Source organism: Zingiber officinale, chromosome 4B (genome assembly GCF_018446385.1).
Source record: "Zingiber officinale cultivar Zhangliang chromosome 4B, Zo_v1.1, whole genome shotgun sequence".
NCBI lineage: Eukaryota > Viridiplantae > Streptophyta > Magnoliopsida > Zingiberales > Zingiberaceae > Zingiber > Zingiber officinale.
This window is the reverse complement of record NC_055993.1, coordinates 39,318,701-39,346,680: the sequence shown is the minus strand read 5'-3', so window position 1 is coordinate 39,346,680 and position 27,980 is coordinate 39,318,701. Positions and strand designations below refer to the sequence as shown.

The window sequence follows — 27,980 nt, the reverse complement described above, 5'->3', positions numbered from 1 at the left end:
CCAGCTGGCGGCTCGACGATGCTACGTCGAAATGGTCCGAGCGGAAGCTAATTCCGCGCGAAAGACGCCACGGATCGAGGTGAACGCCATAACCGAAAAACCATCCTCTTTGGTCTATGAAGAAAAAGAGGAGGTGCAGATCCACCCGACCCGATCGGAGGCTACCACGTTCGTTGCGGCCGATCTGGAGGCAAGCCAGAAAAAGGAGGTGATCAAATGTCTCCAGAGAAACTGCGACGTCTTCGTTTGGTCGACGCATGAGCTGCCGGGAATTTCGCCGAGTATAGCACAGCATGAGCTTCACGTCCGACCGGATGCTCGGCCGGTGAAGCAAAGGAAAAGGGACTTCAGCGCCGAACAGAACGCCATAATCCGAGCGGAGGTTGAGAAGCTCTTGGAGGCCGGTCATATAAGGGAGGTTTAGTTCCCGAGCTGGCTCGTAAATGTAGTGCTAGTCTCCAAGCCAGGCAACAAGTGGAGGGTTTGCATCGATTTCAGGGATCTCAACAAAGCATGCCCAAAGGATTTCTACCCTCTACCCCGGATTGATCGACTGGTGGACTCCACAGCCGGGTGCGAGTTAATATGCATGCTAGACGCCTATCAGGGCTACCATTAGGTGTCGCTCGCCCGAGAAGATCAAGAAAAGGTTAGTTTCGTCACAGCCGACGACACTTACTACTATAATGTAATGTCGTTCGGATTGAAGAACGCAGGAGCAACTTACCAGCGCTTGATGAACAAAGTATTCAAAGAGCAGATCGGACGCAATTTAGAAGTATACGTGGATGATATTCTCATCAAATCCGTCCGAGCGGCTGATCTTTCTGCGGACATGGAGGAGACCTTCCGAACGCTGAGGAAGTATGGAGTCAAGCTGAATCCTCAAAAATATCTGTTCGGAGCAAAAGGCGGGTGTTTCTTGGGCTATATAGTGACTGAGCGGGGCATAGAGGCAAATCCCAGCAAGGTAAAAGCGTTGCAAGATATGCCGCCCCCAAGAAATCTGAGGGAAGTACAACGCCTGACCGGGCGGATAACTGCACTTTCAAGATTCATCTCTAAGACTGTCGACCGGAGTCTCCCTTTTTTCAAGATCCTACGCAAAGCTACTAAGTTTCATTGGGACGAGGAATGCGACCGGGCGTTTGAGGAGCTGAAGACCTACCTGAATTCCTTGCCCGTGCTAGCTAAGCCAGCTGCAGGTGAGCCGCTCTGTATTTATTTATCTTCAACCGAGCGGGCAGTGGGCTCGGCATTAGTGAGGACGAGCGGTAAAGAACAACCCGTGTACTTCTTGAGCCATATTTTAAAAGACGCTGAATCTCGCTACACTGGACTCGAGAAGCTGGCTTTTTCTTTGGTCCTCGCCGCTCGGAGACTTCGTCCTTATTTCCTGGCACATACAATCATCGTCCGGACGAATAGCCCATTGGGAAGAGTACTGCTTAATCCAGAAGCATCCGGGCGGCTCATCAAATGGACAACGGAGTTGAGTGAATTTGACATTCAGTATCAACCCCGATCGGCGATAAAGGTGCAGTCCTTAGCAGATTTTGTTACCGAAGTGCAAAATCCCGAGCCCGAAGCTATGTGGGAAATATTTGTGGACGGATCGTCTACTCGGCTCGGGAGCGGGATTGGTGTGCTATTACTTTCTCCCCAAGAAGAACGGATGCACTTATCCGTTCGGCTAGACTACAAAGCCACAAATAATGAAGCGGAGTATGAGGCCCTCATAGCCGACTTGCAGGCAGCCCGGCATGTAGGAGTCGGTCGGGTGACAATTCATTCAGACTCCCAGCTGGCCACCCAGCTGCTCTCGGGCACCTTTGAGATTAACAATGCTCTGCTCAAGCTATACGCTGAGGCCTTCGAAAAAGCTCAAGGCCCATTTCAGAGAAGTCATTATCCAGAAGATACCCCGAGCGGAGAACCAGGCGGCGGATGAGTTAGCCAAGCTCGCAAGTTCAATATCGCCGGTCATCATCCAGCAGCCAATCGAGTAAGTATCCTTGGTGGCGCACATTGACCGGATGGAGGGCCTCTCATTTCCGAGCGATTGGAGGATAGCCACCATGGAGTTTTTACGCTCGGGTGCGACATCGTCCGATCGGGAGGAAGAACAACTATTGAGGAGGAGAGCCGGTCGGTTCACACTCGTCGGAGACCAACTCTACAAAAAGGCTTTCTCCCGCCCACTTTTGAAGTGCGTAAGCTCGGAGGACGCGGAGTACATCCTTCATGAAGTGCACCAAGGATCGTGCGGAGGACATCCGAGCGGACGATCGTTGGCTAAGAAGATCCTACTGGCCGGGTACTTCTAGCCAACCCTACAAGCAGACGCCGCTCGGACCGTTGCGACGTGTCTCTCCTGCCAAAAGTACCACAACGTCTCCCACCGACTGGTGGAAGAAATGAAGGCATCTACAGTGTCTTGTCCGTTCGATCAGTGGGGAATGGATATCGTGGGTCTGTTCCCTATGGCTACCGGTCAGCGGAAGTTTCTACTGGTGGCGGTCGACTACTTCTCTAAATGGGTGGAGGCCGAGCCACTGGCCAAGATCACCGAGAAGATGGTCAAAAAGTTTATCTGGCAGCATATAATCTGTCGGTTCGGTATTCCTCGCCGGCTCATATCTGATAACGGGCGACAGTTCGCCGGGAAGCAGCTTGAAGAATGGTGCAAAAGTTATGGTATCGAACAACATTTTACTTCCGTGGCGTACCCCCAGAGCAATGGTCAAGCTGAAGTAGCCAACCGGGAGATTCTTCGCATTCTTCGGGCTCGGCTCGACCATATGGGAGGAAGCTGGGTGGACGAGCTGTCGAGCGTCCTATGGGCTATCCGCACGGCCCCAAAGGAGGGAACGGGAGTCACGCCATTCCATTTGGTGTACGGCGGCGAAGCAATTATCCCAGTTGAAGTAGGTATAGAGTTCGTCCGGATCCAGAACTATAATGATGACAACGTCGAGCGAAGGCAGCTGGAATTGGACTTGATCGACGAAGAGCGAGCCAAGGCGTCCGTTCGGCTGATGGTGTACCGGCAGAGAATGAAGCAGAACTACAACTAGCGCGTGATCCCTAGAGCGTTCCAGGTCGGCAACCTAGTGTGGAAGAAAGTAAAGTCGGCCGGGGACGTTGGCAAGATGGAGGCTCCTTGGGCAGGCCCCTTCAAAGTCATCGAAAAGCTCCGCTCGGGTGTCTATTATCTGGAGGGTGAAGACGGACGGCAACTGGATCGACCATGGAGCGCGAACCACCTCTAGCCTTACCGGGCGGGGTGAAAGGTGTGCCAATGTAATGTATGCTGTATACTTTCCGTTCGACTGTATACTTGAAATGCAGGAGTAAAAAATCAGAAAGTTAGAGCAAGTATGGGCGTCGTCAGCCGAACCGGAAGACCGTCGAGCTCCGACGTTAAAAATCGAGAGTCGTGCCGGCGACTATAAACCCTCCGGCCGGAAGACCGTCGAGCTCCGACGTTAAAAATCGAGAGTCGCGCCGGCGACTATAAACCCTCCGGCCGGAAGACCACCGAGCTCCGACGTTACGGCGACTATAAACCCTTCGGGAAGACCATCGAGCTCCGGCGTTAAAATTGAGAGTCGCTACGGCGACTATAAACCGTCCGTGGGAAGACCGCCGAGCTCCGACTTTAAAATCGAGCCGGCGACTATAAATCCTCCGAAGACCACGAGCTCCGGCGTTAAAATCGAGAGTCGTGCAGCGACTATAAACCCTCCGCCCGGAAGACCGTCGAGCTCCGACGTTAAAAATCGAGAGTCAGACCGGCGACTATAAATCCCCCGGACGGAAGACCGTCGAGCTCCGACGTTAAAAATCGAGAGTCGGACCGGCGACTATAAATCCCCCGGACGGAAGACCGTCGAGCTCCGACGTTAAAAATCGAGAGTCGCACGCGGCGACTATAAACCCTCCGGCCGGAAGACCGTCGAGCTCCGACGTTAAAAATCGAGAGTCGGACCGGCGACTATAAATCCCCCAGACGGAAGACCATCGAGCTCCGACGTTAAATATCGAGAGTCGGACCGGCGACTATAAATCCTCCGGACGGAAGACCGTCGAGCTCCGACGTTAAAAATCGAGAGTCGCGCCGGCGACTATAAACCCTCCGGCCGGAAGACCGTCGAGCTCCGACGTTAAAAATCGAGAGTCGCGCCGGCGACTATAAACCCTCCGGCCAGAAGACCGTCGAGCTCCGACGTTAAAAATCGAGAGTCGCGCCGGCGACTATAAACCCTCCGGCCGGAAGACCGTCGAGACTCTAAAATCGAGTCGGCGACTATAAACCCTCGGCCGGAAGACCGTCGAGCTCCGACTTTAAACGAGAGTCGCGTCGGCGACTATAAACCCTCCGGCGGAAGACCGCCGAGCTCGACGTTAAAATCGAGTCGGGCGACTATAAACCTTCGGCCGAAGACCGCCGAGCTCAGGCGTTAGAAGTCGGCGGCGACTATAAACCCTCCGGCCGGAAGACCGTCGAGCTCCGACTTTAAAAATCGAGAGTCGTACCGGCGACTATAAACCCTCCGGCCGGAAGACCGTCGAGCTCCGACATTAAAAATCGAGAGTCACGCCGGCGACTATAAACCCTCCGGCCGGAAGAAGTCGAGCTTCGACGTTAAAAATGGAGAGTCGTACCAGCGACTATAAACCCCCCCGGACGGAAGACCGTCGAGCTTCGACGTTAAATATCGAGAGTCAGACCGGCGACTATAAATCCCCCGGACGGAAGACCGTCGAGCTCCGACGTTAAATATCGAGAGTCGCGTCGGCGACTATAAACCCTCCGGCCAGAAGACTGTTGAGCTCCGACGTTAAAAATCGAGAGTCGCACCGGCGACTATAAACCCTCCGGTCGGAACGAAAGACGCTTGAAGATAGCGGCAAGGGAAAGTAGTGACAAGTCGTATGCCACCTACGCCCGCTCGGGAGGCCTAGTTAGCCGAGTTGTATGTCATAGGCCCCGACCAATCATCCACAAGCATGCAAAGTAAAAACGAATTTGCATAGAGATAAATATTTCATTGAAATTGGAGGAAGCAAAGTCGAGCGACCGAATTACAAAAAGGATAGTTTTTGGCCGAACGGCCGAATTACATAAAAACTTTACTCCAAAAAATCATAAAGGTCCTTAGGGATGGTGCTAAGGAGCGCCGCATGGTCTTGGGCCGGGATGCTGGAGGAGTCGGGCAGTTGACCCTTGGACTTTAGATATCCTGTTGTGGCGGTGATGGTGATGTGCGTAGATAATATACTCTTTTATGCATGTTTTTACGCACATTTACATACTTTGAGCATGCTTGATCTATGCACTTTTATACTTCCAGCTTTCCTTTTAGCATATTTACTCTTTTGGTTTCTGAGATCTGCTTTTTGTGTATTTTCTGTACACAGGAGTCGAAATTGGTGAAGATTATGCGTCCTCGGGCAAGCTTGGAAGGAATTGAAGGGAGAGAGCATCAGGCCGTGTACCACACACGGCCGTGTAGTTTTAACAGGAAGGGAAGAGGACATGGCCGTGTGAATCTCACACGGCCGTGTCTTGATTTGAAGAAATTAGAGCAGATGCCTTACATGGCCGTGTAGATCTACACGGCCGTGTGAGGTTTCCAGAGGCCAAGCAGGTGGTGGCCGTGTGCACCACACGGCCGTGTAGCATTTCCAGAGAACAGAAGGGTCCTGGCCGTGTGAGTCACACGGCCGTGCAGCTTTGGCAGAGAAGGAACTGGACATGGCCGTGTGAATCTCACACGGCCGTGTCATGGGGCCATGTGGCGCCCGATTTCCTCCTCTATTTAAACCCTCCTTCATGAATTGAAAGGGGATCTCTCCCCCTTTGGGAGAAGGCAAGATTTGGTGGTATCCTCCCATTCTTGGGAGGATTTCTGGGCGATTCGAGGGGAGTTCTTGACGATTTCGACTCCGGAGCGAGGATTGGATCCGAAGACGAGGCTTCTTCATAGATAAGTTTTCTCTTTCCCCCTTTTCTTGGTTTCTTGGATTGGGGATTTAAGAAATGCTTGTAATCTTTATTTCTTCGGGTATTCTTCCTCGATTCATGGAGTAGATCTTGTATTCTAGGATTAAGGGAGTATTTGTATGATGGATTGATGTAATCTCTTATGGATTTGCCAATTTCTTGTTTCAATGACATTGTCTTGCTTGTATCAATTAGATCTTGAATGATTAATGGTGATTTATGCTTAATTCTCATTCTTGATTGATTGTTTGGATTTCTTGTGGACTTTGTAAAGATAAACTCTCACTCGATCATCCGAGGGATCCACGTGATAGGTGCAAGCCCGTGTAAGGACGTTTGAGAGATAATCTTGAAGAGGAAATAGGAATATTCAAGAGAGTAGGATGGATCTTGTGATTAGTTTCTTGTATCTTGATAGATTAATAAGTTGTGGGCTTCTATGTTGATATCCGAGGAAGGCATAGTAATAGGTGCGCTTCTGTGTAAGGACAACGTAGGTTCACGTCTAATTGATCATATTTAGATACATTTCTCAGTCCTTAGCCGGTTATCTATTGCAAGAGAGAACCGGCAACTTTCTACAAGTGTTTGGCAATTGAGGGATAAGAATTGGTGAACCATTTACATTCAAGAAATCTTACAAAGAAACCGAAACTCCTAGAATCTCCCTTTATCATAACCCAAAACACTAAACTCTTGTTTGTTGATCTTTAATATTAGATTTGTTTACCTTCACTTTGCATTTGAAACAATTGGATAGTTGTTTAGCTAATTCGCATTGAGACATTTCTAGTGCTTATTCCAGTCCCTGTGGATACGATAATCTTTTATATTACTTGCGACATTTCCGTACACTTGCGGAGCGTAACAAGTTTTTGGCGCCGTTGCCGGGGACTGCACTATAACATTAGGAATTATCAATTGAGTTAGACTAAACATAACATTTGTTTTCCTTTCATATTGCATAGTTGTAACTAATCATTAGATTTCTAGTTGTACTTTCTTGTATAACTTTTACTTCTTGTTAATTCTTTTTGTACAAATTCAATTCTGCATTTTTTATTCTTTTATTTTTCTCTTTTTCTGTTGAATTGTCATTTGCTATCTTGTTCTTGTGTATGCGAAGATCTAACTTTGCAGGGGAATTCTTTCCTTTTGACCCTGAGATTGACAGAACTTTCCATAAAAGAAGAATTTTGCAAAGGCAAATAGAAGAACAAGAATATCTAAACATGGTGTGCAAGTCACTAGGAGATTATGGAGCTCCGAAGTCTGCAAAACAAATGGGAGCAATTGTTTACCCTAACATACAAGCAAGAAATTTTATACTCAAACCATCTTTTGTTTCCATGGTTCAGAAAACTCAGTTTGGAGGATTGGAGATTGAGAACCCTTATTCCCATTTGATGGAGTTTTATAGATATTGTTATACTTTGAAATATGAAGAAGTTTCATATGATATTGTTCAGCTGCTTGCTTTTCCTATTAGTCTGAAGGATGCTGCAAAAAGATGGTATAATTCTCTAAAGTCTCAAAGTATCAAAACATGGGATGAGTTAGAGGAAAAATTCCTTGACCAATATTTCCCTCCAAGGAAAACTACTTATCTGAGAAGTCAAATTTTAAATTTTAAGCAATTGGATGGAGAAAAATTATACCAAGCCTGGGAAAGATATTCTTCTCTTCTGCAGTTATGTCCACATCATGGAATTGAGAAATGGTTAATTATGCATTTGTTCTATGTTGGGCTTTATTTCTCAAATAAGAATCAACTGGATTTAGCATCTGGAGGATCATTTTTGAAAAAAAAGTCTAGAAGAAACTTTTGAGATAGTTGGCAGAATTACGCAAAATTCCAATGATTGGGCAGAGCAAGATAGCTCATTCTTAACAATGGATATCATTAGAGAAAAGGATGATGTTGAAAAAGGGCTTATCTTGAATCAAAACGATTTCCAAACATTATTTCCTTAGTGCTGTGAATCATTATCAAAAATGTTTGGTGAAAAAGCATTTTCAACAGAAAAGGGGGTATGTCTTGGTGATCATAAGGAGGATGATCTGTCTTTAGATAATGAAGAGTTTTTAGAAGAAAGCTTGGCTAAGGAGGAGACTATGTTGATAGAACAAGAGCCAGTTTTACCAGAAATAGTACCACCTCAACTTGAACTTAAACCATTACCACCAAATCTTAAGTATGAATTTCTTGGGCCGAATTCTACTTATCCAGTTATAATTAATGCTCAGTTAAATGAGTTTGAAACAAAGAGACTGTTGGATGAGTTAAGGTTGCATAGAAAGGCCATTGGATATACAATTGATGATATAAAAGGGATTAGTCCATCTCTCTGTATGCATAGAATTTTACTTGAAGAGGGGTACAAGAACTCAATTGAGCATCAAAGGAGACTAAATCCAAATTTAAAAGAGGTAGTAAATAAGGAAGTGATTAAACTTCTTGATGCAGGGATTATTTACCCAATTTCGGATAGTGAATGGGTGAGTCCAGTCCACGTGGTTTCAAAGAAAGGAGGAATAACTGTTATCAAGAATGAAGAAGATAAGCTAATTTCAACACGAACAGTGACGGGGTGGCGAATGTGCATTGATTATCGGAAGTTAAATAAAGAAACAAGGAAGGATCATTTCCCTTTACCATTTATTGATGAAATGCTTGAAAGATTAGCTAAACATTCCTACTTTTGTTACTTGGACGGATATTGTTTTTCAAATTCTAATTCATCCTCAAGACCAGGAGAAGACTACTTTTACTTGTCCTTATGGTACCTTTGCTTATCGTCGGATGCCATCTGGGCTTTGTAATGCTCCAGCCACTTTTCAGAGATGCATGATGGCAATTTTTTCAGATTTAATAGAAAAAATTATGGAGGTTTTCATGGATGACTTCTCAGTTTATGGAAATGACTTTGATTCTTGTTTGTCAAATCTTTCTACTGTCCTAAAAAGGTGTGAAGATACAAACCTAGTGTTGAACTGGGAAAAATGTCACTTTATGATTAAGGAAGGAATAGTTTTGGGGCATAAAATTTCAGAGCATGGTATTGAGGTAGATCAAGCAAAAGTGGAAGTAATAGACAAATTACCCCCACCCATCAATGTAAAAGGAGTTAGGAGTTTTTTAGGACATGCTGGTTTCTATAGACATTTTATTAAGGACTTTTCAAAGATTTCCAAGCCATTAACTAATCTGTTGATTAAAGATGTTGAGTTTTGTTTTGATAGTGAATGTATTGAAGCCTTCAATAAAATCAAGAGTGCTCTTACAACAGCTCCAGTCATTCAAGCACCTGATTGGGATCTTCCTTTTGAAATAATGTGTGATGCTAGTGATTTTGCTGTAGGAGCAGTTTTGGGACAACGAAGAAATAAGATTTTACATGCGATCCATTATGCAAGTAAAACACTTGATGCAGCCCAAGTAAACTATTCTACTATAGAAAAAGAATTATTGGCAGTGGTATTTGCTATTGATAAATTTAGATCCTATCTAGTAGGATCAAGAGTAATAGTATATACTGATCATGCAGCTATTCGGTATCTACTTGGAAAGAAAGACGCTAAACCTAGGTTAATCAGGTGGATTTTACTTTTGCAAGAGTTCAACCTTGAGATTAGGGATAAGAAAGGAGCTGAAAATGTAGTAGCGGATCATTTGTCTAGAATATCTAAAAAGTCAGAAAATGAGGTGGATTTTGATTTACCTATTGATGACATATTCCCGGATGAACACTTATTAGCTTTATCAAGTGTGAAAACTCCTTGGTACGCAGATTTTGTGAATTTTCTTGCTAGTGGAGTGTTACCTCCGGATTTTTCTCATCAACAAAGGAAAAAGTTTTTTTCAGAAGTTAAGAATTATGTTTGGGATGAACCTCTCCTGTATAAGAAGTGCAATGATGTGATTTATCGAAGATGTATACCTGAAGAAGAAGTTAGAAATATCTTGTTTCATTGCCATTCTTCGTCCTATGGAGGACATTTGGGTAGTTCAAAAATGATTACGAAAATTCTTCAAGCAGGATTTTATTGGCCAACCTTATTCAGGGATGCTAAGTTGTTTGTTCAGTCTTGTGATCAATGTCAGAGAACTGGGAATATAACTAAAAGAAATGAAACGATGTTAAATTACATTCTTGAGGTTGAGTTATTTGATGTTTGGGGAATTGATTTCATGGGACCATTCCCTCTTTCATATGGGAATAGATATATTCTTGTGGCGGTAGATTATGTGTCCAAATGGGTAGAAGCTGTGGCATCTCCTACGTGCGATGCGAAAACAGTTATCAAATTATTTAGGAGTATTATCTTTCCAAGATTTGGGGTGCCAAAGGCAGTCATTAGTGATGGAGGATCACATTTTATAGAGAAACAGTTTGAAAACTTACTTAGAAGATATGGAGTGAAGCATAAAGTAGCAACACCTTATCATCCTCAAACTAATGGGCAAGCTGAGATATCTAACCGGGAAATTAAGTCCATATTGGAAAAGACTGTATCCACTTCAAGAAAGGATTGGGCATTGAAATTAGATGATGCTTTATGGGCATATCGAACTGCTTATAAAACTCCTATTGGGATGACCCCATTTCGATTAGTTTATGGTAAGCCTTGCCATCTTCCAGTTGAACTAGAACATAAGGCTTATTGGGCAATTGCAAATTTGAATATGGATTTAAAGGAAGCAGGGGAGAAAAGGAAGCTTCAATTGAACGAACTTGATGAATTAAGGATGGATGCATATGAGCATGCTAAATCTTACAAAGAAAGGACGAAGAAATGGCACGATCAGCACATTCTTCGTAAAGACTTTAATGTAGGAGATTTGGTTTTGTTGTTCAATTCAAAATTAAAACTTTTTCCTAGGAAGCTTAAGTCAAGGTGGACGGGTCCATATGAGGTAAAGAAGGTTTATCCTTTTGGAGCTGTAGATATTTGGAACAAAGATTTTGGGATAATTAAGGTAAATGGTCAACGTTTGAAAAAATATATTCATGGTACGAAAATAGAAGAGGTACAAAGGTTGTATTTTTCTGAACCTCGCCCTCCAGATTGAATTCTTTTAGCTAGTATAAATTCATTTTGTTGGTTTTTTACTTGTTTTTAATTTTGTTTTCAGGTTAAGCCATGACATTCAAGGGAAGTGCTTGGGCCGTGTCATCCAGGCACGGCCGTGTAGGATCTCCCGAGGAGAAAAAGGTCTAGGCCGTGTCTCAAACACGGCCGTGTAAAGAATCCCGAGGAGAAAAAGGTCTAGGCCGTGTCCCAGACACGGCTCGTGTCTGGAATCCAGAGAAGAAAGAGAAGGGGGTCGTGTCACAGACACGGCCGTGCGATGAGAAATGAATATGGCCGTGTGATATCACACGGCCTGATCCACATCTTTTTAGGGAATTAGGGCACGGGGTGTGGGCGGCACACGGCCGTGTACCGCCGCTCGTTCCTCTTTCCTATTTTCCCATTTCTAAAGGTTTAAACTACTTCTTCTAATTTTTCTTTCTCATTCTTCTTAAGGAGATTTGATTTTCTTCCATGGAAAACGTGATTGAGGAGATTTCGGCCATAAGAAAAGGGAAGGAGAAGGTGGTTGCAAGAAAGGAGAGGAATGTTTGCTTTAAAGGTATTTCTAATGACTTTGGTATTGTTTTCTCTAGTGATGAGCAACGGTATAGATATTCTTCTTTATGTAAACGACCTCTTTTAGGCACTAGGTTTCTTGATGTTGAAACTTTAGAAACTTTGGGGTTTAAGGATGATTTAGTTTGGTTATTTGAAAGGATAGGATGGAGTGGTTTAGTGAACATAAAATATCCTACTTATCCTAGAATTGTTTTTGAATTTTTAAGTTCAATAGAGGTTGATAATGTTCAAGGTGGGGGGAAGATTAAATTTCGTTTGTTTAATGAAAGTTATGAATGGACGTTGGGAGATTTTAATACTTGTTATGAATTGCCAAAGAATGATGTGTGTGTGATTTTGCCCCAATTTGAGAATTCACATTTTTGGCGACAAATTTCTGAACAATCGCTATTTGATCCTCATAATTCTAGAGTTTTCCAAATTATCAATCCTATTTTTAAATATGCTTACTTATTCATGAAAAACACTATATTTGGAAGGGAGGACAAAGAGGGATCAGTAAGACTTATAAATTTGTATTGTTTGTGGGCAATGGTCGAAAATGTTCAAATTAATTCTGGTTATTTCTTTCTTAAACATTTGGCAAAATTAGGGAAATCGAATTCTACCACACCTATTATTTTGGGGGGATTACTTACTCAATTGGCCTTAGTATTAGGATGTGATTTGAGTGAATTAGAGGTGGTGGAGAGTTCTTGTACATTGGATTTGAATTCATGTTTAGCAATGAAAATGATTAAGCATGAAGAGCATGGATTTAGTTTATTCATTAAAAATGGTTTCCCTTTAAAATTGCCCAATCATGATTTCACTAGAATCCATAATAAAGAGAATTGGTGTTTAAAATTAGCTAGGCAACAATCTAGAGCTTTGTTATCTTTTACTCCAAGAAATGTTTCTAAGGGTAACCAAGAGATTCATAGTTTTATGTTTCAAGAACTTAATTCTGCTTTAAAGAATATTCATAGTGATTTAGATTCAACTAATGAATTTCTTGAGAATAAGAAGCTTATGGAGGAGGAACTATTTAAAAAGCTACAAGATTGTTTTAAGAGTGAAAGAGAATTGTGTGATAAGATTTCTAAAATGATGAATGCTTATAAGGCTAAAATGGAATTTCATGAAGATCTTAGAGGTTTTATGAGATTTGTGCAGGATGATATTGATAAATTGTTTGAGTATCATAATTTTTTCAGAAACGAAGTTAAATGGTTTGTTAAAGATTTTGCATTTTTCTTCCCTGATTTTCCTGATTTTCCACCTCCTCCACCATATTGATTTCATCGGGACGATGAAAAGTTTAAGTCCTGGGGGGTGTCAGTTTTTAGTTTTTGTTAGTTTTTCATGTTGGTTCATATTTTCATTGCTTGTTGCTTTATTTTGCTTGTTTTTGAAATAATCATGGCAAAAAAAAAAAAAAAATTTGAGAACATCAAATCTTCACTTATATGCTTTCTTGGATTCAAGTGAAATGTTAGCACGATTATTGTCTTGATTCATGATGTTCGAATGATGCTAGTAGTAAACTTTGTGTAGTTCTTTTTTCTATCTTGGGAAGCATTAATAAGCTAAAAATCTTATGGTGATGAGTTTTAGTTTTGGTTCAACCTTAAGGATTTTATCTTCACTACACTTGTGCTTGATGCTTGAATAGTTGATGTCATTGAAATAGTCATGATTCATCTTGTTTGCTTAGTACTTGGTTTCCATGGTGATTTCTCAACTTTCATTTTGGTTACTGGATGAGGCTCAAATCATTAAAGCTCATTTGGAAAAATCAAAATATCCCAACATGTGTGCTAAAAGTACATTTGTGAATAAGTTTTGCACAATGCAAACACTTATAAAAAAATAAAATAAAATAAGGGATATAAAAAACAGTTGTCATGAGTGGAATCTAGCAAGTCACCCCTTTGAGACCGAGTTAGGTTACTGGGGAAATGACTGCTTAGCTTCCCTTGAGATTGAGCACACCTTTGAGACCTTGGGTTAGTTGAGAAATATGAACCAAGTGAATGGTGAGTAAGTGCCTATCACTGGTTACTTGTCTTTCACTGGAAACACTAGGAATTCAAATTTGATGATGACTTGACTAGGACATGGATTGAAACTTGAAGGGTGTTGAGTTACTTTTACACTGTGCACAAGATTCTTATGCTTGAACCGTACTTTACTTGTTTCCATGATCACGCTTGTTAATGAAACTTTTTGATAGAGTTAGGAAAGTACACTAGGTTTTATGAATGTGTTGTAGAACATATGAATTTAGATTATGACATTTTGCTTGAGGACAAGCAAAGGTTTAAGTCCGGGGGTGTGATGTGCGAGATTATATACTCTTTTATGCATATTTTACGCACATTTACATACTTTGAGCATGCTTGATCTATGCATTTTATACTTCCACTTTCCTTTAGCATATTTACTCTTTGTTCGGAGATCTACTTTTGTGCATTTTATGTACACATGAGTCGAAATTGAAGATTATGCGTCCTCGGGCAAGCTTGGAAGGAATTGAAGGAGAGAGCATCAGGCGTGTACCACACATGGCCGTGTAGTTTTAACAGGAAGGGAAGAGGACATGGCCGTGTAAATCTCACACTGCTGTCTTGATTTGAAGAAATTAGAGCAGATGCCTTACATGTGTAGATCTACACGACTGCAGTGAGGTTTCCAGAGGCTGGTGGTGGACGTGTGCACCACACGGCTGTAGCATTTCCAGAGGGACATGGCTGTGAGTCACACGGCCATGCGCTGGCAGAGAAGGAATGGACATGGCGGTGAATCTCACACTACGTGTCAAATGTGGCGCCCGATTTCCTCCTCTATTTAAACCCTCCTTCATGAATTGAAAGGGGATCTCTCCCCCTTTGGGAGAAGGCAAGATTCGGTGGTATCCTCCCATTCTTGGGAGGATTTCTGGGCGATTCGAGGGGAGTTCTTGACGATTTCGACTCCGGAGCGAGGATTGGATCCGAAGACGAGGCTTCTTCGTAGATAAGTTTTCTCTTTCCCCCTTTTCTTGGTTTCTTGGATTGGGGATTTAAGAAATGCTTGTAATCTTTATTTCTTCAGGTATTCTTCCTCGATTCATGGAGTAGATATTGTTTTCTAGGATTAAGGGAGTATTTGTATGATGGATTGATGTAATCTCTTATGGATTTGCCAATTTCTTGTTTCAATGACATTGTCTTGCTTGTATCAATTAGATCTTGAATGATTAATGGTGATTTATGCTTAATTCTCATTCTTGATTGATTGTTTGGATTTCTTGTGGACTTTGTAAAGATAAACTCTCACTCGATCATCCGAGGGATCCACGTGACAGGTGCAAGCCCGTGTAAGGACGTTTGACAGATAATCTTGAAGAGGAAATAGGAATATTCAAGAGAGTAGGATGGATCTTGTGATTAGTTTCTTGTATCTTGATAGATTAATAAGTTGTGGGCTTCTATGTTGATATCCGAGGAAGGCATAGTAATAGGTGCGCTTCTGTGTAAGGACAACATAGGTTCACGTCTAATTGATCATATTTAGATACATTTCTCAGTCCTTAGCCGGCTAGAGAGAACCGGCAACTTTCTACAAGTGTTTGGCAATTGAGAGATAAGAATTGGTGAACCATTTACATTCAAGAAATCTTACAAAGAAACCGAAACTCCTAGAATCTCCCTTTATCATAACCCAAAACACTAAACTCTTGTTTGTTGATCTTTAATATTAGATTTGTTTACCTTCACTTTGCATTTGAAACAATTGGATAGTTGTTTAGCTAATTCGCATTGAGACATTTCTAGTTCTTATTCCAGTCCCTGTGGATACGATAATCTTTTATATTACTTGCGACATTTCCGTACACTTGCGGAGCGTAACAAGTTTTTGGCGCCGTTGCCGGGGACTGCGCTATAACATTAGGAATTATCAATTGAGTTAGACTAAACATAACATTTGTTTTCCTTTCATATTGCATAGTTGTAACTAATCATTAGATTTCTATTTTTACTTTCTTGTATAACTTTTACTTCTTGTTAATTCTTTTTGTACAAATTCAATTCTGCATTTTTTATTCTTTTATTTTTCTCTTTTTCTGTTGAATTGTCATTTGCTATCTTGTTCTTGTGTATGCAAAGATCTAACTTTGCAGGGGAATTCTTTCCTTTTGACCCTGAGATTGACAGAACTTTCCATAAAAGAAGAATTTTGCAAAGGCAAATAAAAGAACAAGAATATCTAAACATGGTGTGCAAGTCACTAGGAGATTATGGAGCTCCGAAGTCTGCAAAACAAATGGGAGCAATTGTTTACCCTAACATACAAGCAAGAAATTTTATACTCAAACCATCTTTTGTTTCCATGGTTCAGAAAACTCAGTTTGGAGGATTGGAAATTGAGAACCCTTATTCCCATTTGATGGAGTTTTATAGATATTGTTATACTTTGAAATATGAAGAAGTTTCATCTGATATTGTTCAGCCGCTTGCTTTTCCTGTTAGTCTGAAGGATGCTGCAAAAAGATGGTATAATTCTCTAAAGTCTCAAAGTATCAAAACATGGGATGAGTTAGAGTAAAATTCCTTGACCAATATTTTTCTCCAAGGAAAACTACTTATTTGAGAAGTCAAATTTTAAATTTTAAGCAATTGGATGGAGAAAATTATACCAAGCACAGGAAAGATATTCCTCCTTTTTGCAATTATGTCCACATCATGGAATTGAGAAATGGTTAATTATGCATTTGTTCTATGTTGGGCTTTCTTTCTCAAATAAGAATCAACTGGATTTAGCATCTGGAGGATCATTTTTGAAAAAAAGTCTAGAAGAAACTTTTGAGATAGTTGGCAGAATTACGCAAAATTCCAATGATTGGGCAGAGCAAGATAGCTCATTCTTAACAATGGATATCATTAGAGAAAAGGATGATGTTGAAAAAGGGCTTATCTTGAATCAAAACGATTTCCAAACATTATTTCCTTAGTGCTGTGAATCATTATCAAAAATGTTTGGTGAAAAAGCATTTTCAACAGAAAAGGGGGTATGTCTTGGTGATCATAAGGAGGATGATCTGTCTTTAGATAATGAAGAGTTTTTAGAAGAAAGCTTGGCTAAGGAGGAGACTATGTTGATAGAACAAGAGCCAGTTTTACCAGAAATAGTACCACCTCAACTTGAACTTAAACCATTACCACCAAATCTTAAGTATGAATTTCTTGGGCCGAATTCTACTTATCCAGTTATAATTAATGCTCAGTTAAATGAGTTTGAAACAAAGAGACTGTTGGATGAGTTAAGGTTGCATAGAAAGGCCATTGGATATACAATTGATGATATAAAAGGGATTAGTCCATCTCTCTGTATGCATAGAATTTTACTTGAAGAGGGTACAAGAACTCAATTGAGCATCAAAGGAGACTAAATCCAAATTTAAAAGAGGTAGTAAATAAGGAAGTGATTAAACTTCTTGATGCAGGGATTATTTACCCAATTTCGGATAGTGAATGGGTGAGTCCAGTCCACGTGGTTTCAAAGAAAGGAGGAATAACTGTTATCAAGAATGAAGAAGATAAGCTAATTTCAACACGAACAGTGACGGGGTGGCGAATGTGCATTGATTATCGGAAGTTAAATAAATAAACAAGGAAGGATCATTTCCCTTTACCATTTATTGATGAAATGCTTGAAAGATTAGCTAAACATTCCTACTTTTGTTACTTGGACGGATATTCTGGATTTTTTCAAATTCCAATTCATCCTCAAGACCAGGAGAAGACTACTTTTACTTGTCCTTATGGTACCTTTGCTTATCGTCGGATGCCATTTGGGCTTTGTAATGCTCCAGCCACTTTTCAGAGATGCATGATGGCAATTTTTACGATTTAATAGAAAAAATTATGGAGGTTTTCATGGATGACTTCTCAGTTTATGGAAATGACTTTGATTCTTGTTTGTCAAATCTTTCTACTGTCCTAAAAAGGTGTGAAGATACAAACCTAGTGTTGAACTGGGAAAAATGTCACTTTATGATTAAGGAAGGAATAGTTTTGGGGCATAAAATTTCAGAGCATGGTATTGAGGTAGATCAAGCAAAAGTGGAAGTAATAGACAAATTACCCCCACCCATCAATGTAAAAGGAGTTAGGAGTTTTTTAGGACATGCTGGTTTCTATAGACATTTTATTAAGGACTTTTCAAAGATTTCCAAGCCATTAACTAATCTGTTGATTAAAGATGTTGAGTTTTGTTTTGATAGTGAATGTATTGAAGCCTTCAATAAAATCAAGAGTGCTCTTACAACAGCTCCAGTCATTCAAGCACCTGATTGGGATCTTCCTTTTGAAATAATGTGTGATGCTAGTGATTTTGCTGTAGGAGCAGTTTTGGGACAACGAAGAAATAAGATTTTACATGCGATCCATTATGCAAGTAAAACACTTGATGCAGCCCAAGTAAACTATTCTACTATAGAAAAAGAATTATTGGCAGTGGTATTTGCTATTGATAAATTTAGATCCTATCTAGTAGGATCAAGAGTAATAGTATATACTGATCATGCAGCTATTCGGTATCTACTTGGAAAGAAAGACGCTAAACCTAGGTTAATCAGGTGGATTTTACTTTTGCAAGAGTTCAACCTTGAGATTAGGGATAAGAAAGGAGCTGAAAATGTAGTAGCGGATCATTTGTCTAGAATATCTAAAAAGTCAGAAAATGAGGTGGATTTTGATTTACCTATTGATGACATATTCCCGGATGAACACTTATTAGCTTTATCAAGTGTGAAAACTCCTTGGTACGCAGATTTTGTGAATTTCCTTGCTAGTGGAGTGTTACCTCCGGATTTTTCTCATCAACAAAGGAAAAAGTTTTTTTCAGAAGTTAAGAATTATGTTTGGGATGAACCTCTCCTGTATAAGAAGTGCAATGATGTGATTTATCGAAGATGTATACCTGAAGAAGAAGTTAGAAATATCTTGTTTCATTGCCATTCTTCGTCCTATGGAGGACATTTGGGTAGTTCAAAAATGATTACGAAAATTCTTCAAGCAGGATTTTATTGGCCAACCTTATTCAGGGATGCTAAGTTGTTTGTTCAGTCTTGTGATCAATGTCAGAGAACTGGGAATATAACTAAAAGAAATGAAACGATGTTAAATTACATTCTTGAGGTTGAGTTATTTGATGTTTGGGGAATTGATTTCATGGGACCATTCCCTCTTTCATATGGGAATAGATATATTCTTGTGGCGGTAGATTATGTGTCCAAATGGGTAGAAGCTGTGGCATCTCCTACGTGCGATGCGAAAACAGTTATCAAATTATTTAGGAGTATTATCTTTCCAAGATTTGGGGTGCCAAAGGCGATCATTAGTGATGGAGGATCACATTTTATAGAGAAACAGTTTGAAAACTTACTTAGAAGATATGGAGTGAAGCATAAAGTAGCAACACCTTATCATCCTCAAACTAATGGGCAAGCTGAGATATCTAACCGGGAAATTAAGTCCATATTGGAAAAGACTGTATCCACTTCAAGAAAGGATTGGGCATTGAAATTAGATGATGCTTTATGGGCATATCGAACTGCTTATAAAACTCCTATTGGGATGACCCCATTTCGATTAGTTTATGGTAAGCCTTGCCATCTTCCAGTTGAACTAGAACATAAGGCTTATTGGGCAATTGCAAATTTGAATATGGATTTAAAGGAAGCAGGGGAGAAAAGGAAGCTTCAGTTGAACGAACTTGATGAATTAAGGATGGATGCATATGAGCATGCTAAATCTTACAAAGAAAGGACGAAGAAATGGCACGATCAGCACATTCTTCGTAAAGACTTTAATGTAGGAGATTTGGTTTTGTTGTTCAATTCAAAATTAAAACTTTTTCCTGGGAAGCTTAAGTCAAGGTGGACGGGTCCATATGAGGTAAAGAAGGTTTATCCTTTTGGAGCTGTAGATAGTTGGAACAAAGATTTTGGGATAATTAAGGTAAATGGTCAACGTTTGAAAAAATATATTCATGGTACGAAAATTAAAGAGGTACAAAGGTTGTATTTTTCTGAACCTCGCCCTCCAGATTGAATTCTTTTAGCTAGTATAAATTCATTTTGTTGGTTTTTACTTGTTTTTAATTTTGTTTTCAGGTTAAGCCATGACATTCAAGGGAGGTGTTTGGGCCGTGTCATCTAGACACGGCTGTGTAAGATATCCCGAGGAGAAAAAGGTCTAGGCCGTGTCCCAGACACGGCCGTGCGAAGAAACCCGTGAAAGAAGAGGTTTAGGCCGTGTCCCAGACACGACCTGTGTCTGGAATCCAGAGAAGAAAGAGAAGGGGGCCGTGTCACAGACACGACCGTGCGATGAGAAATGAATATGGCCGTGTGATATCACACGACCTGATCCACATCTTTTTAGGGAATTAGGGCACGGGGTGTGGGCGGCACACGGTCGTGTACCGCCTCTCGTTCCTCTTTCCTATTTTCCCATTTCTAAAGGTTTAAACTACTTCTTCTAATTTTTCTTTCTCATTCTTCTTAAGGAGATTTGATTTTTCTTCCATGGAAAACGTGATTGAGGAGATTTCGGCCACAAGAAAAGGGAAGGAGAAGGTGGTTGCAAGAAAGGAGAGGAATGTTTGCTTTAAAGGTATTTCTAATGACTTTGGTATTGTTTTCTCTAGTGATGAGCAACGGTATAGATATTCTTCTTTATGTAAACGACCTCTTTTAGGCACTAGGTTTCTTGATGTTGAAACTTTAGAAACTTTGGGGTTTAAGGATGATTTAGTTTGGTTATTTGAAAGGATAGGATGGAGTGGTTTAGTGAACATAAAATATCCTACTTATCCTAGAATTGTTTTTGAATTTTTAAGTTCAATAGAGGTTGATAATGTTCAAGGTGGGGGGAAGATTAAATTTCGTTTGTTTAATGAAAGTTATGAATGGACGTTGGGAGATTTTAATACTTGTTATGAATTGCCAAAGAATGATGTGTGTGTGATTTTGCCCCAATTTGAGAATTCACATTTTTGGCGACAAATTTCTGAACAACCGCTATTTGATCCTCATAATTCTAGAGTTTTCCAAATTATCAATCCTATTTTTAAATATGCTTACTTATTCATGAAAAACACTATATTTGGAAGGGAGGACAAAGAGGGATCAGTAAGACTTATAGATTTGTATTGTTTGTGGGCAATGGTCGAAAATGTTCAAATTAATTCTGGTTATTTCTTTCTTAGACATTTGGCAAAATTAGGGAAATCAAATTCTACCACACCTATTATTTTGGGGGGATTACTTACTCAATTGGCCTTAGTATTAGGATGTGATTTGAGTGAATTAGAGGTGGTGGAGAGTTCTTGTACATTGGATTTGAATTCATGTTTAGCAATGAAAATGATTAAGCATGAAGAGCATGGATTTAGTTTATTCATTAAAAATGGTTTCCCTTTAAAATTGCCCAATCATGATTTCACTAGAATCCATAATAAAGAGAATTGGTGTTTAAAATTAGCTAGGCAACAATCTAGAGCTTTGTTATCTTTTACTCCAAGAAATGTTTCTAAGGGTAACCAAGAGATTCATAGTTTTATGTTTCAAGAACTTAATTCTGCTTTAAAGAATATTCATAGTGATTTAGATTCAACTAATGAATTTCTTGAGAATAAGAAGCTTATGGAGGAGGAACTATTTAAAAAGCTACAAGATTGTTTTAAGAGTGAAAGAGAATTGTGTGATAAGATTTCTAAAATGATGAATGCTTATAAGGCTAAAATGGAATTTCATGAAGATCTTAGAGGTTTTATGAGATTTGTGCAGGATGATATTGATAAATTGTTTGAGTATCATAATTTTTTCAGAAACGAAGTTAAATGGTTTGTTAAAGATTTTGCATTTTTCTTCCCTGATTTTCCTGATTTTCCACCTCCTCCACCATATTGATTTCATCGGGACGATGAAAAGTTTAAGTCTGGGGGGGGTGTCATGTAGTTTTTAGTTTTTGTTAGTTTTTCATGTTGGTTCTTATTTTCATTGCTTGTTGCTTTATTGTGCTTGTTTTTGAAATAATCATGGCAAAAAAAAAAAAAAAATTTGAGAACATCAAATCTTCACTTATATGCTTTCTTGGATTCAAGTGAAATGTTAGCACGATTATTGTCTTGATTCATGATGTTCGAATGATGCTAGTAGTAAACTTTGTGTAGTTCTTTTTTCTATCTTGGGAAGCATTAATAAGCTAAAAATCTTATGGTGATGAGTTTTAGTTTTGGTTCAACCTTAAGGATTTTATCTTCACTACACTTGTGCTTGATACTTGAATAGTTGATGTCATTGAAATAGTCATGATTCATCTTGTTTGCTTAGTACTTGGTTTCCATGGTGATTTCTCAACTTTCATTTTGGTTACTGGATGAGGCTCAAATCATTAAAGCTCATTTGGAAAAATCAAAATATCCCAACATGTGTGCTAAAAGTACATTTGTGAATAAGTTTTGCACAATGCAAACACTTATAAAAAAAAATAAAATAAAATAAGGGATATAAAAAACAGTTGTCATGAGTGGAATCTAGCAAGTCACCCCTTTGAGACCGAGTTAGGTTACTGGGGAAATGACTGCTTAGCTTCCCTTGAGATTGAGCACACCTTTGAGACCTTGGGTTAGTTGAGAAATATGAACCAAGTGAATGGTGAGTAAGTGCCTATCACTGGTTACTTGTCTTTCACTGGAAACACTAGGAATTCAAATTTGATGATGACTTGACTAGGACATGGATTGAAACCTGAAGGGTGTTGAGTTACTTTTACACTGTGCACAAGATTCTTATGCTTGAACCGTACTTTACTTGTTTCCATGATCACGCTTGTTAATGAAACTTTTTGATAGAGTTAGGAAAGTACACTAGGTTTTATGAATGTGTTGTAGAACATATGAATTTAGACTGCAGCATTTTGCTTGAGGACAAGCAAAGGTTTAAGTCTGGGGGTGTGATGTGCGTAGATTATATACTCTTTTATGCATATTTTTACGCACATTTACATACTTTGAGCATGCTTGATCTATGCACTTTTATACTTCCAGCTTTCCTTTTAGCATATTTACTCTTTTGGTTCGGAGATCTACTTTTTGTGCATTTTCTGTACACAGGAGTCGAAATTGGTGAAGATTATGCGTCCTCGGGCAAGCTTGGAAGGAATTGAAGGGAGAGAGCATCAGGCCGTGTACCACACACGGCCGTGTAGTTTTAACAGGAAGGGAAGAGGACATGGCCGTGTAAATCTCACACAGCCGTGTCTTGATTTGAAGAAATTAGAGCAGATGCCTTACATGGCCGTGTAGATCTACACGACCGTGTGAGGTTTCCAGAGGCGGTGGTGTGCACCACACGGCCATGTAGCATTTCCAGAGAACAGAAGGGACATGGCCGTGCCATGCAGCTTTGGCAGAGAAGGAATCGGACATGGCCGTGTGAATCTCACACGTCCGTGTGTCGCCCGATTTCCTCCTCTATTTAAACCCTCCTTCATGAATTGAAAGGGATCTCTCCCCTTTGGGAGAAGGCAAGATTCGGTGGTATCCTCCCATTCTTGGGAGGATTTCAGGAGAGGAGTTCTTGACGATTTCGACTCGGGAGCGAGGATTGGATCCGAAGGCTTCTTCGTAGATAAGTTTTCTCTTTCCCTTTTCTTGGTTTCTTGGATTGGGGATTTAAGAAATGCTTGTAATCTTTATTTCTTGGTATTCTTCCTCGATTCATGGAGTAGATATTGTTTTCTAGGATTAAGGGAGTATTTGTATGATGGATTGATGTAATCTCTTATGGATTTGCCAATTTCTTGTTTCAATGACATTGTCTTGCTTGTATCAATTAGATCTTGAATGATTAATGGTGATTTATGCTTAATTCTCATTCTTGATTGATTGTTTGGATTTCTTGTGGACTTTGTAAAGATAAACTCTCACTCGATCATCCGAGGGATCCACGTGATGTGCAAGCCCGTGTAAGGACGTTTGAATGATAATCTTGAAGAGGAAATAGGAATATTCAAGAGAGTAGGATGGATCTTGTGATTAGTTTCTTGTATCTTGATAGATTAATAAGTTGTGGGCTTCTATGTTGATATCCGAGGAAGGCATAGTAATAGGTGCGCTTCTGTGTAAGGACAACATAGGTTCACGTCTAATTGATCATATTTAGATACATTTCTCAGTCCTTAGCCGGTTATCTATTGCAAGAGAGAACCGGCAACTTTCTACAAGTGTTTGGCAATTGAGAGATAAGAATTGGTGAACCATTTACATTCAAGAAATCTTACAAAGAAACCGAAACTCCTAGAATCTCCCTTTATCATAACCCAAAACACTAAACTCTTGTTTGTTGATCTTTAATATTAGATTTGTTTACCTTCACTTTGCATTTGAAACAATTGGATAGTTGTTTAGCTAATTCGCATTGAGACATTTCTAGTTCTTATTCCCGTCCCTGTGGATACGATAATCTTTTATATTACTTGCGACATTTCCGTACACTTGCGGAGCGTAACAAGTTTTTGGCGCCGTTGCCGGGGACTGCACTATAACATTAGGAATTATCAATTGAGTTAGACTAAACATAACATTTGTTTTCCTTTCATATTGCATAGTTGTAACTAATCATTAGATTTCTATTTTTACTTTCTTGTATAACTTTTACTTCTTGTTAATTCTTTTTGTACAAATTCAATTCTGCATTTTTTATTCTTTTATTTTTCTCTTTTTCTGTTGAATTGTCATTTGCTATCTTGTTCTTGTGTATGCAAAGATCTAACTTTGCAGGGGAATTCTTTCCTTTTGACCCTGAGATTGACAGAACTTTCCATAAAAGAAGAATTTTGCAAAGGCAAATAAAAGAACAAGAATATCTAAACATGGTGTGCAAGTCACTAGGAGATTATGGAGCTCCGAAGTCTGCAAAACAAATGGGAGCAATTGTTTACCCTAACATACAAGCAAGAAATTTTATACTCAAACCATCTTTTGTTTCCATGGTTCAGAAAACTCAGTTTGGAGGATTGGAAATTGAGAACCCTTATTCCCATTTGATGGAGTTTTATAGATATTGTTATACTTTGAAATATGAAGAAGTTTCATCTGATATTGTTCAGCTGCTTGCTTTTCCTGTTAGTCTGAAGGATGCTGCAAAAAGATGGTATAATTCTCTAAAGTCTCAAAGTATCAAAACATGGGATGAGTTAGAGTAAAAATTCCTTGACCAATATTTTTCTCCAAGGAAAACTACTTATTTGAGAAGTCAAATTTTAAATTTTAAGCAATTGGATGGAGAAAAATTATACCAAGCCTGGGAAAGATATTCCTCTCTTCTGCAGTTATGTCCACATCATGGAATTGAGAAATGGTTAATTATGCATTTGTTCTATGTTGGGCTTTCTTTCTCAAATAAGAATCAACTGGATTTAGCATCTGGAGGATCATTTTTGAAAAAAAGTCTAGAAGAAACTTTTGAGATAGTTGGCAGAATTACGCAAAATTCCAATGATTGGGCAGAGCAAGATAGCTCATTCTTAACAATGGATATCATTAGAGAAAAGGATGATGTTGAAAAAGGGCTTATCTTGAATCAAAACGATTTCCAAACATTATTTCCTTAGTGCTGTGAATCATTATCAAAAATGTTTGGTGAAAAAGCATTTTCAACAGAAAAGGGGGTATGTCTTGGTGATCATAAGGAGGATGATCTGTCTTTAGATAATGAAGAGTTTTTAGAAGAAAGCTTGGCTAAGGAGGAGACTATGTTGATAGAACAAGAGCCAGTTTTACCAGAAATAGTACCACCTCAACTTGAACTTAAACCATTACCACCAAATCTTAAGTATGAATTTCTTGGGCCGAATTCTACTTATCCAGTTATAATTAATGCTCAGTTAAATGAGTTTGAAACAAAGAGACTGTTGGATGAGTTAAGGTTGCATAGAAAGGCCATTGGATATACAATTGATGATATAAAAGGGATTAGTCCATCTCTCTGTATGCATAGAATTTTACTTGAAGAGGGGTACAAGAACTCAATTGAGCATCAAAGGAGACTAAATCCAAATTTAAAAGAGGTAGTAAATAAGGAAGTGATTAAACTTCTTGATGCAGGGATTATTTACCCAATTTCGGATAGTGAATGGGTGAGTCCAGTCCACGTGGTTTCAAAGAAAGGAGGAATAACTGTTATCAAGAATGAAGAAGATAAGCTAATTTCAACACGAACAGTGACGGGGTGGCGAATGTGCATTGATTATCGGAAGTTAAATAAATAAACAAGGAAGGATCATTTCCCTTTACCATTTATTGATGAAATGCTTGAAAGATTAGCTAAACATTCCTACTTTTGTTACTTGGACGGATATTCTGGATTTTTTCAAATTCCAATTCATCCTCAAGACCAGGAGAAGACTACTTTTACTTGTCCTTATGGTACCTTTGCTTATCGTCGGATGCCATTTGGGCTTTGTAATGCTCCAGCCACTTTTCAGAGATGCATGATGGCAATTTTTTCAGATTTAATAGAAAAAATTATGGAGGTTTTCATGGATGACTTCTCAGTTTATGGAAATGACTTTGATTCTTGTTTGTCAAATCTTTCTACTGTCCTAAAAAGGTGTGAAGATACAAACCTAGTGTTGAACTGGGAAAAATGTCACTTTATGATTAAGGAAGGAATAGTTTTGGGGCATAAAATTTCAGAGCATGGTATTGAGGTAGATCAAGCAAAAGTGGAAGTAATAGACAAATTACCCCCACCCATCAATGTAAAAGGAGTTAGGAGTTTTTTAGGACATGCTGGTTTCTATAGACATTTTATTAAGGACTTTTCAAAGATTTCCAAGCCATTAACTAATCTGTTGATTAAAGATGTTGAGTTTTGTTTTGATAGTGAATGTATTGAAGCCTTCAATAAAATCAAGAGTGCTCTTACAACAGCTCCAGTCATTCAAGCACCTGATTGGGATCTTCCTTTTGAAATAATGTGTGATGCTAGTGATTTTGCTGTAGGAGCAGTTTTGGGACAACGAAGAAATAAGATTTTACATGCGATCCATTATGCAAGTAAAACACTTGATGCAGCCCAAGTAAACTATTCTACTATAGAAAAAGAATTATTGGCAGTGGTATTTGCTATTGATAAATTTAGATCCTATCTAGTAGGATCAAGAGTAATAGTATATACTGATCATGCAGCTATTCGGTATCTACTTGGAAAGAAAGACGCTAAACCTAGGTTAATCAGGTGGATTTTACTTTTGCAAGAGTTCAACCTTGAGATTAGGGATAAGAAAGGAGCTGAAAATGTAGTAGCGGATCATTTGTCTAGAATATCTAAAAAGTCAGAAAATGAGGTGGATTTTGATTTACCTATTGATGACATATTCCCGGATGAACACTTATTAGCTTTATCAAGTGTGAAAACTCCTTGGTACGCAGATTTTGTGAATTTCCTTGCTAGTGGAGTGTTACCTCCGGATTTTTCTCATCAACAAAGGAAAAAGTTTTTTAAGTTAAGAATTATGTTTGGGATGAACCTCTCCTGTATAAGAAGTGCAATGATGTGATTTATCGAAGATGTATACCTGAAGAAGAAGTTAGAAATATCTTGTTTCATTGCCATTCTTCGTCCTATGGAGGACATTTGGGTAGTTCAAAAATGATTACGAAAATTCTTCAAGCAGGATTTTATTGGCCAACCTTATTCAGGGATGCTAAGTTGTTTGTTCAGTCTTGTGATCAATGTCAGAGAACTGGGAATATAACTAAAAGAAATGAAACGATGTTAAATTACATTCTTGAGGTTGAGTTATTTGATGTTTGGGGAATTGATTTCATGGGACCATTCCCTCTTTCATATGGGAATAGATATATTCTTGTGGCGGTAGATTATGTGTCCAAATGGGTAGAAGCTGTGGCATCTCCTACGTGCGATGCGAGAACAGTTATCAAATTATTTAGGAGTATTATCTTTCCAAGATTTGGGGTGCCAAAGGCAGTCATTAGTGATGGAGGATCACATTTTATAGAGAAACAGTTTGAAAACTTACTTAGAAGATATGGAGTGAAGCATAAAGTAGCAACACCTTATCATCCTCAAACTAATGGGCAAGCTGAGATATCTAACCGGGAAATTAAGTCCATATTGGAAAAGACCGTATCCACTTCAAGAAAGGATTGGGCATTGAAATTAGATGATGCTTTATGGGCATATCGAACTGCTTATAAAACTCCTATTGGGATGACCCCATTTCGATTAGTTTATGGTAAGCCTTGCCATCTT

At 39.5% G+C, this 27,980-nt stretch overlaps 1 pseudogene; it reads left to right on the top strand.

Moving 5' to 3' along the window:
* The first annotated feature begins 31 nt into the window (after positions 1-31).
* On the top strand, positions 32-26,931 carry LOC121978216 (annotated as a pseudogene).
* Positions 26,932-27,980: the final 1,049 nt, after the last annotated feature.